The sequence below is a fragment of the Rana temporaria genome, chromosome 10 (assembly GCF_905171775.1).
Source record: "Rana temporaria chromosome 10, aRanTem1.1, whole genome shotgun sequence".
Taxonomy (NCBI): domain Eukaryota; kingdom Metazoa; phylum Chordata; class Amphibia; order Anura; family Ranidae; genus Rana; species Rana temporaria.
In genome coordinates, this window is record NC_053498.1 from 31842524 (window position 1) to 31853796 (window position 11273).

Genomic DNA, 11273 nt, shown 5'->3' on the forward strand with positions numbered 1-11273 from the left:
ATAAACATACATTCATCTGTCCCAAGGTCCAGGGATGTGGCCGCCCCAACCCTCGCTCCTCTCCGCCTTCTCTCCGCTGCGACATCATTGCAAGTGTGGCCACCCAGCTGGGACAACTTGCGGCATTAGAGCCCTGTGCGAGACGTGTTGCACGCTCCTAATGGCCAGGCAATCTTCTGGGACCTGTGACATGTCCCAGAAGATTGCAGAGAGGGAGGGGCCGCCTAGGGGGAAAGGAGGAGTCACCTAGGCAGCCAAGCAATGGAAGGAGGAAGCGGGACAGGAAGTATCTGTCTAAACCAGGTACCCACTCTCCTCCCACAAAAATTAAATGTGGCATGTAAGGGGGCTTAGAGTGCTTAAAGCGGAAGTTTCACTTTTGGGTGGAACTCTGCATTCATTAAACCGATTAGATTTTAGTCAACTAAAATGATTTTAGAGGACTAATATGTACTGCAGATTTTAGTCGACTTAATATTACTATAACAATTGCAGAGAACTAAAATGGTATTTTAGTCAAAAGACTGACTAAAACTGAATCAAAATTTGATGCCAAAATTAACATTTGAAGTGGGGTGGTGGCAACGAGTCACATACAAAGACAGCACTGCCACCTAGGGAGGTCATCTTTGGGCCCTGACAAAATTAACCACCTTGGACAGCATCTGCCCCCAGCAGGGCCTTGTGTGTCAGATACTGGATTGCTCTTAAAGCGGAGTTCCGGCCACAATTTCACTTTTTAAATATAAATACCCCTGTAATACACAAGCTTAATGTATTCTAGTAAAGTTAGTCTGTAAACTAAGGTCCGTTATGTTAGGTTGTTACAGCATTTAGACACTTTATAAAATAGAAATTGACTGGGGCCATCTTAAGTGTGGGCATCATGAAGCCAGACTGTATGACTTCCTGGATTTCAGCCTTGCAGATCTCGCACATGCTCAATGCTGCACAAGCAGTGTAATAGGTTTCAGATCAGGTTTCAGCACCTGTACTGTCCAAGTCACATGATTGTTCGAGACTGGGGAGTGCACAGACTCCTGAAAATTTACACCCACTACATTCCCAGGAGTCTGTGCGGTGTAGGTTAGGAAGCTTAAGGTGCAGGAAGAGGGAAGATTAACTATTCTGCCTAGCAACAACACTTTGAAGGCATCTAAAAAAATAAAAAAATTTCTTAAAGGACTAATGACATTTTTTTAAAACTACTTATGTAATGTTATATTTATGGGTGGAACTCCACTTTAAAGGACAATAATGGTGTATTTTTAGTGAGCTTGTATTATTAGCATAAAGTTATTTTAGCGGTAACTTTATTCTAATTTTTTTTAAATATAAAACCTTCATATTACAAGCTTGCTCTTCTAGATTTGTGTTACTGTATTGAATATAGTGATTTCTAGAATAGCCATTAGAGCAAGCTCCCAGTTGCTCGGCACAATTCAATGTTTCCCTTTCTCTCAACAGCGCCTAAATCAGCCACACAGGGAGGAGTATTGTTTTGAATAAGTTGGTCGGCTCATAGACTTACATTGTTAGAAGCAAAAGCAAAGCACAACCATTGTTTAAGTCTACAAAGCAACAAGCAGAGCTAATGAGCAAAAATGAATGCGGCCTTACACACATTAAATTACAAAATATACACTGAAACAAAGCTGCTCTTTTAGAACACATTTGGTTTTAAAGTTTGAATAGACTATACATTACCTTTAATCGTAAAACATGCCGCTTAAAGCTGGCCACACAATGAATTTGAGGATTTAGCAGGAATTGGTCCAAATTCAATTTGTGTATGGCCAGCTTTATACACTGAAGAGTTTGCTCTGAGCTAGGCTTGTAAGAAGGAGCCAATTTGATTCTCTGAGGGATTTGGTGCACTCAAAAAGACTATTAAAAATACCGTATTTTCGGCGTATATCGCGCACTATTTTCCCCTTAAAATAAGGGGAAAATCATGGGTGCGCGATATACGCCGATAGCCGCTTCCCGCGCTCAGTTTGAAATCCTGCGCCGACATATACCGAGTGCAGTACACTCGGGTACATTCGGCCAGGCTCGGCTTCGCTCGTGCTCATGCATAAACGTCACAGAGCGCGAGCGACGCCGAGCCTTGCCGAATGTACCCGAGTGTACTGCACTCGGTATATGTCGGCGGAGGCGTTCGAACTAAGCGCGGGGACTCGACTTGAGGCGCGCGCTGGAGAAGCCGGGAGGACACCATCGAGGCCGGAGACGGACGCCGGACCGGACGATGGAAAGACACCAAAACTGTAAGTAATACAATCATATAACTTTTTTTTTTACAGGAATTTCGGGGGCAACTTTAGGGGTGCGCGGTATACGCGGGAGTGCGTTATACCGCGATAAATACGGTAGTTAATTCCTAATGGCTGTCTGTAGCGGCCCCCACACACATAGAATGGATCACATCGGTAAATGATTCCCTCGTTAGGGAACAACTTACGTATAAGCATCGGGGTAGTCCGGGGAAGTTTGAGAACATATGGGAACCCTGGTTGGGCACCCAAGACTTGGCACCATTACGGCTTATGCAAAGTAGGATCTACAGAGATAGACCCGCAGCGGATACTTTATTTAACTAGATGGCGATATGGAATTAAGATTTAATAGGTAAAAGAAAAAGGGAGAGTCACCAATGTTTTCAAGTAGCTTATAAAGAGATATGGTATACGGTGTTAGGCCCCTATGGAGATAACACTCCCAACATAACATTAATGCTCCTGGATAGATTGAATTTATTACATGTAGTGTTGAAGAGTATAAATATGGTGTATTGTTTATTTTTGTCTCCCTGATGATATTCGAAATATATCTTGTAATATATTATGAAGGGCTTTTTTAGGGGGGGGTGGGGAGAAAATGTTTGTATATGTCTTTTTATATGTCTGTTATGTAACTTCTCAATAAAAAAAAATATCTGATAAAAAAAAAAAAATAGTTAATTCCTGAGTGACAGATGACCTATAAAGGAGGATATCCCGTAGAGCAGGGGTGCCCAACCTTTTGAAGAGCGTGGGCGACTTAGTAACCAGTCGTGGGCCACAATGAGCAGAGGACAGGTCTGCGTCCACTCTGCGTATGCAAAGTGGATAGGAAATAAAAACAAAATGCAGCACTAGAAACTAAGCAACAACCAAAAACCGTGAAAGGGAGTAAGAGCCGGTTCACACAGGGGCAACCTGACTTACAGCGTGACTTTGCAAGGCAACTTCAGCAGGACTTGGAGCAACTTACAACGCGACTTAAAGTTGCCTCCAGGACAGGCGACTTTGGCTGTGGCCAATAACAGAATAATCAGCTCTGTGGGAGGGAGGGGTTTGCCTGAGTAAACTATTCTCTTTTCCTGTAAAGTTGCTTCAGTTAAGATGGTGATCCGACTTTGGAGGCAACTTTTATTGAAATCTATGGGTACAAGTTGCCCAAAAGTCGCCTTGAAGTAGTACAGGAAACTTTTCTGAAGTCGGAGCGACTTCAGTAGTGTACATTAAGACGGCTCCCATTTACTTCAATTGGATTTCTCATGACGGGCGACACAAGTCGGATCCCAAGTTGCGGTAGTGTGAACCGGCACTTATGCCCTGTACACACGATCGGATATCTGATGGATTTTTTCATCGGATATCCGATGAAGCTGACTTTCATCAGTCTTGCCTACACACCATCGGTTAAAAATCTGATCTTGTCCAATGCGGTGACGTAAAACACGACGACGTCTGAGAAAAATGAAGTTCAATGCTTCCGAGCATGCGTCGACTTGATTCTGAGCATGCGTGGATTTTTGACCGATGGATTTCCCCACAGACGATCGTTTTTTGCCTATCGGTTTTTTAACCATAAGAAAATTTTAAAACAGGTGCCATCCGGGCCCCTGGGGACATGGGTGTCAATACAAAGTTGATGACACCCTAAACGCAGTGCATTTTCCTGCAGCGGATTGCATGGTACAAAAAGACCATGTGATCCGGTTGCAGTGCGGCTGTGGTGCAAATTGAGGCCATTCAAAATGAAAAAGCCTCAAATCACACCACACTGAATCGTATGTGAATTGCACAGGAATGAGGTTCTTGTGCGATTCGGATTCTACAGCAAGACAATGACTGTTACAGCTGCTTGGAAATGATCTTTTAGTAATTAGAGTGCTTTTTGAAATAATTGGAATTCAAGTTGTTGATGAATAAAATATGTTGCACACCTTGGAGGAAAAAAAAATCCAAGCAGAACCAGAACAGGAACAGAATGTAGTCTTTTAATAAAAGTTCCAAGCTGTTGGTTCTCCCTCCTCCACACTTTCTGGGACATGTTTAAGCATGAAAACATTTCTTTATGTGGATGTGCATGATCCTTCAGCTTCACTTATTAACAGCTGTGACTGTCTTCCCCTCAAGTCACAAATACTGATCTTCCACTTTTTTTGTCTTGAAAGCGGATATTTGTCTATTTGGTATTATATAAGATATTACACAAGCGACCTAAATTTGCTGCATAATAAAAAAAAAGGTACGTTGTAAGTGTTTAAAGAGACAGTCTGGATGAAAAACGCACATTGCAATGATTGTAGCAAACGGTTACAGTTGCAAATGTTTAACAGCTTCTGCTCCAAAGATACTGAAATAGTTTATGTTCTGAATGGCGATAAGATTGGACATCCTCTGAACTCATCTCTGTCTGATCTTCATTGTGCTCTTTTCCAGTCCAATCAGATATGGGCTGTGGTCCCCTGCCCCACACTACAAATGAGGGGAGGAGGGGCATGTGTCTGTAGCGCTACCCCCGGAGGAGCCGCTGATTAGTTTTGGGATCGGCGTGTTTAAGTTACCTCTATACTGTGTCTAGGGGGTGATGGTAGTGTTGAGAGCAATAACAGCATGCCCAGGACCGTTGGTTGACGTTTTCAAATGCTTTATTTTCCCAGTCAAACACGACCAACATGTAACTTGAGGTAGACAGGATAGGTTGGTGAAGGAAAAGCAACTTCACAGTATCAGGCTATGGATAGTAAAGGCAGTCCTGCCCTCTGTAAATTAGTATTCGTCTACCTCGCCACTCCAGCCGGAGTGGGTAAAGTGCCCCTGGACAGACCTCTCTCACAGGCCTGGCAGCCAGAGCGCCACTTAAAGCTTCTGGGAGGAACAAGTTTTTGCCACCGACTTGGTTCTGATTAAATCAAGGTGTTAGATGAGACCTCTGCCACAGGCCTAGTGCGGAGATTGTGAAATAATAGAGCAAATCCTCCCAGTAGGTCTTTGGGGTCACCGACTGACAGTTTAAAGGTAACCCGTCAGTGTCCGGTCACCCAGATCCCCGATGGTTTGTTACAGCCCTGTTGGATCACCTGCCTCCGGGTTCTCCTCAGGCCGATCCCCTCCCGAACAGCACCCAGCTTGGGATCTTCTCAATAGAAGTGGGGACCCAGTGAGTCACTGGGGCCCCTTTGCAGCATACGTTGCTCCGGGCTATGAGAGCCCAGAGTCAGGAACTCCGCGTAACACGCGAACCCGGTCTGGAAGGCCATAGTGGTGGGGCCGTGATGTGCGCACACCCTAAAGGTGGGTGCTGCACCTGGAACCCGCGAAGAACCCCGAACGGCCTCCGCCACAGAATTAACCCTTCCCAGCATGCCCCGCGAGGGAAAACTCCTCCAATTAGCTGCTGGGAAGAAGCGGCTCCGCCTGGACCCCTCTGGTGCCACCTGCCGCCCAGAGATGAGACTGCATCTCTGGAGCACAGACTGACCCACAGAACAATCCAGATTTGGCGACAGCTAAATTTAACAAAATGAAGGAATGAGAGCAACATAACTCTTTCATTCTCCCACTAAATTTAAATATAGCACCTGTACGAAAGTACACAGGCGCTACATGTCCATATAAGGGCACTGACATAACCAGACTCATGACCATTAGTTTGCATATGCAGAGGAGTGGGGAATGACATCAAGGGAAACCATTGGCTCTTTCTACGCAATCAAATCCTGTGATGAGGGCGCGGGGGGAGGGGGGTTGCTGAGCTGCACTGTCCGTGTCTATAGAAGTTGAAAAGGTAGAGCCAGGAGTGCCACTAATCTCCAGTGAAAAGGATGTCAGCTCTAGCTCCACAACTTTGTCCCCCAGACTCCCTGACCTTCCTTATTTTAAAAACCTTCCAAAAAGTAGGTTAAGATGAGAGCCTCACCATATCTTGGACCCTCCCATGCAGCATCTATCCAAGCCGACAATATTTTTACTATGAAGTGTATCCTCTACTCTCCTGCCAGAGCCTTTAGAAGAAGCAGCTGCTGTGTTGGAGGTCTCTACACCACCAAGTCGGTACCTGCTCCTGTGTTTAGTGTCTCTCCAGCCCGGAAAGCCAATAGTGCTCTCAGAACTCTCGATTTCTAAATTGGGCACCACATTTACATGGACGGGGTGGAGCTTGTTAAACATCAAACTGGTCACAAACATCCTGTGTTAGGAGAGCGATTCCTTTTTCCTGATCCCCATGTTCAAGTTATGCTTTGTAATTTCTCTGTTAGCCTGTTGTGGCCCAGTGTTACTGTTTATGCACAGTTGACATGTTTTGTTGTGCCGTACGGTTATGGTAAAATCTGAATAATGTAACAATAAAGTGGTTTAACTTTTTGGGGGATTTAGGTATGGGCCATGGTTCTCACCCAAAGATGGGTCATCTTTTAGAGGGTGGGGGAGTGTAGACAGATGCCTACTGATGGGGTGCACAATATGTAATGTCTCTAAAATGTAAAAGCTGGTGTTAGCAAGAGTTAGACACCAGTCTGCATAGGGAGGTAGGAAAGGTATAAGGTTCCTACTCCCAGGTGTTTATGGTCCTGTTTCCTGGCCATAGGTACAAGGGGAGGTAACCTTCTAGGTGGCAGGAAGCCCAGCTGAAAGATATAACCCCCGAGGAACACTTGGCCAGCCTTTTGGGGTACCCAATTGGAGTGCTGAAGCCTATGCATGGACTCTAATGAGAGGACTCATCCTTGCTTAGAGTATGGGTATGATATGGGCAGCCTGGTCCAGTTTAGTTAGTTAGAATGAACTGAACTGTGCCTGCAATGAACTGTGCAAGACTGATCTATTAACCTTGTATGTGTCAGAACCTCCAGTAAAAGCTCCAAGTTACTGGTCAGAAATCTCTCAAAGGGGTGCATGTATGGCAGGTGTATTAAAAGAAGAGGGGCTCACAGCAGAGGATGTGTGCTCCCAAGGTCTATAAAGTGAGAAGTGCTGCATGAAAGATCTACGTGTCAGTAGTAACCAGTAACGTGTTGGTGATCAAGCCGTCAGCCAGCATATTTAGTGTGACTGGCCAGGATGATGGTGCATTCTGGTTAGTGTGAGAGTGCCATATGTGTCACCCTTTCTAGCAGCTGGTGTCCCTCTGTACCTGGGAATCAGACCTACATCACAGAGTCCCCATGTACCTAGCTGCATGTCACGGGAGAGAGTGTGAAGAGGATCCTCAACAGTATGTCAATGGGGAAAAGGTGACATCGAGGCTTGGCTGGGAAGCAAGATACAGCATCCCCTCAGAAGGACTGCATCATGTAACGAAGACAGTTCACAGTTATGCCACGTACACACGATCGGTTAAACCGATGAGAATGGTCTGATGGACCGTGGTCTGATGGACCGTGGTCTGATGGACCGTGGTCTGATGGACCGTTTTATTTGGTCAAAACCGATCGTGTGTGGGCGCCATCGGTTAGTTATCCATCGGTTAAAAAAAAGCAACTTGTTTTAAAATTAACAGATGGATTCCTAACTGATAGGACAAATCCGATCGTTGGTAGGCACGACCATTGGTTAAAAATCCATGCATGCTCAGAATCAAGTTGACGCATGCGTGGACGCATTGAACTTTGTTTTTTTCAGCACGTCGTGTTTTACGTCACCACGTTCTGACACGGTCGGTTTTTTAACCGATGGTGTGTAGGCGCGACGGACCATCAGTCAGCTTCATCGGTTAAACAATGAAAACGGTCCGTTCTCATCGGATGGACTGATCGTGTTAACTGACACATGGTATTATTGCTTCTAAGCTGGAGCAACCCCTTAATGCTGACTTTGCATGACTGTGGCCTCTGCCTGTGCAATCAGGCATTAGCGAACAAAGATGTTTAGAGTTCCCCTTTAAGGGCGATAAGCCTTGCCCACATACATCCAAATATGTGTTTTTTGGACATCTGTCTGATCTAGGTCAATGGTCACCATGGTCTGGTGAAGGCACCCTAGTGGATTATATCCACATATCCAACATGCTGTAAAGCAGGGCTTAGTACAGTTCTGTAAATGCAAAAATTTTACATTGTACTAAAGGAATAAGAAATAGTTGTTTTTAAATTGTTGTACTGTCTCTAAATACTAGCACCCATATTAAAGACAGGTCCTCTTGTCTCAAACTTTCCCCCTTGACTGTGTTTATTGGCCCAAACATTTTTCTCTTTGACCACTGCCAGCAGGCGCTCGGAAAAAAAAATCCTGACATTTCCTGTATTTAAGAACAACCTCATGTGAGGAATCCTGCTGAAGAAACAAAGAAAGTTCAGAACAGACAAGAAAAGAATTCACTGTCTGGAGTCACAAACGTCCGACCAGACATCCCATTCTATCTGTCGAAGAGGAGAGATCTTAATTTTCTTGCTGCAAGATGTTACGGAGAAGTATCTTCTTAATGCTATTGTATTTGAGCCAACTCCCCAGCTGCCGAGCTCGAGAAAAGGAGAGCAGGGACAGAATTGCTAATGAGGACTCTGAAATGGAAAACCATATTTCAGCTGAAGAACAAAATACGGATTTGGAAAACCTGAGAAAGGTAAGATTTCCATATAATAGCCAACATTTAAAATAGCTTCTCGGACACTTGCAAAACCCGCAAAATTTATCACATTACACATATTGGGCCCAAAAAAAGAAAGGCCAACTATTGTGAAATGTTAGAATAGTCAAGGGTTCAGGGAACCCCCGTGGACCCTGAGACACCAACAGTAAATATTAATTCTTGACATAGTATAAAAGTCAAGAATTAAAATCACACATAGACAGTATTAAAACAATACACATGACGTGACAGCAAACAGATATTGTGAAATGTTACATGTATTGGGTTGAAAGCAACATTGTTGTTAAAGGGGCAGAAGCCATGCCAAGCCAGTAGAAGAAGCATGAAATTTGCACATCTAGCAAAGGATTGCCATAATGTACCAGTAAGGGGAAAACTGACAGGTAAATATTTAAAACAGCCCTTAACCACTTAAGGACCAGACCAATATGCTGCTAAATAACCCAAGGGGTTTTTACAATTCGGCACTGCGTCGCTTTAACAGACAATTACGCGGTCGTGCGATGTGGCTCCCAAACAAAATTGACGTTCTTTTTCCCCCCACAAATAGAGCTTTCTTTTGGTGGTATTTGATCACCACTGCGGTTTTTATTTTTTGCGCTATAAACAAATAGAGCGACAAATTTGAAAAAAATTCTATATTTTTTACTTTTTGCTATAATAAATATCCCCCAAAAACATATATAAAAAAAAATTCCCTCAGTTTAGGCCGATACGTATTCTTCTACCTATTTTTGGTAAAAAAAAAAAAAAAAAAAAAAAAAAAAAAAAAAAAAAAAAAAAAAAAAAATCGCAATAAGCGTTTATTGATTGGTTTGCGCAAAATTTATAGCGTTTACAAAATAGGGGATAGTTTTATTTTATTTTTATTTTTTTACTACTAATGGCGGCGATCAGTGATTTTTTTCGTGACTGCGACATTATGGCGGACACTTCGGACAATTTTGACACATTTTTGGGACCATTGTCATTTTCACAGCAAAAAATGCATTTAAATTGCATTGTTTATTGTGAAAATGACAGTTGCAGTTTGGGAGTTAACCACAGGGGGCGCTGTAGGAGTTAGGGTTCACCTAGTGTGTGTGTTTACAACTGTAGGGGGGCGTGGCTGTAGGTCTGACGTCATCGATCGAGTCTCCCTATAAAAGGGATCACTCGATCGATGCGCCGCCACAGTGAAGCACGGGGAAGTCGTGTTTACATACGGCTCTCTCCGTTCTTCAGCTCCGGCGAGCGATCGCGAGGGGGCGGCTAGAAACGAATAGCTGCGCCCTCGTCCCGGATCGCTCCTGAAGCCACGGGAACCGCCGCATGTACGGGGGGGTCCCGATCGGACCCCCGACCCACGTCTAGGCAGGGACGTACAGGTACGCCAATGTGCCTGTCCGTGCCATTCTGCCGACGTAAATGTACATGCGGCGGTCCGGAAGTGGTTAAAAATAGTAAGAAAGGACAAGATTTGAAGCCAACACTCAGAAAAATAAAGGATTATTGAAAATTACTACTACTAAGTCAGTTTACGCAGCTCTTTACATACAGTTAGGTCCATATACTTGGACGCAGACACAATTTTCTTTCTTTTGGATCTGTATGCCACCAGAATAAAATTAAAACGAGATCCAAATTAATTTAAATTGCCGAATTTCAGCTTTAATCCCAAGGGGTTGAACATAAACATCAAGTACACATTTTAGGAACTGCAACCATTTTTATACATAGTCACCCCATTTCCGGGGGCTCAAATGTAATTGGACAAATGAATAGAATCATAAATAAAAAATGTTCATATTTAATATTTTGTTGTGCTCAATTGGGTTGAGCACAGGCGATTGACTCGGCCATTGCAGAATATTCCACTTTTTTCCCAAAAAGCCCCTGGGTTGCTTTTGAAATGTGTTTTGGACCATTGTCCATCAGTAATGTGAAGCGCCATCCAATCAACTTTGCTGCATTTGACTGCATCTGGGCTGACAGTATTAGGTGAATTTAGGTAGGCGGGCGCATATTTGCGGCGGCGTAGCGTAGGGCATTTACACTACGCTGCCGCAAGTTTGCAAGGCAAGTACTGTATTCACAAAGTACTTGCCTGCTAAGTTACGGCGGCGTAACGTAAATCGGGCGGGCGGGCGTAATGGCGCCTAATTCAAATTTAGCTGAGGGGGCGTGTTTTATGGTAATGGGGGGTGACCTTACGTGATTGACGTATTTTACGAACGGCGCATGCGCCGTCCGCCTACATATCCCAGTGTGCATTGCGGCAAAGTATGCCGCACAGTCCTATTGGTTTCGACGTGGAAGTAAATCCCTATTCACGGACGACTTACGCAAACAACGTAAAATTTTCGAATTTTGACGCGGGAACGACGCCCATACTTAACATTACTATTCCAGCTATTTGATGGAATAACTTT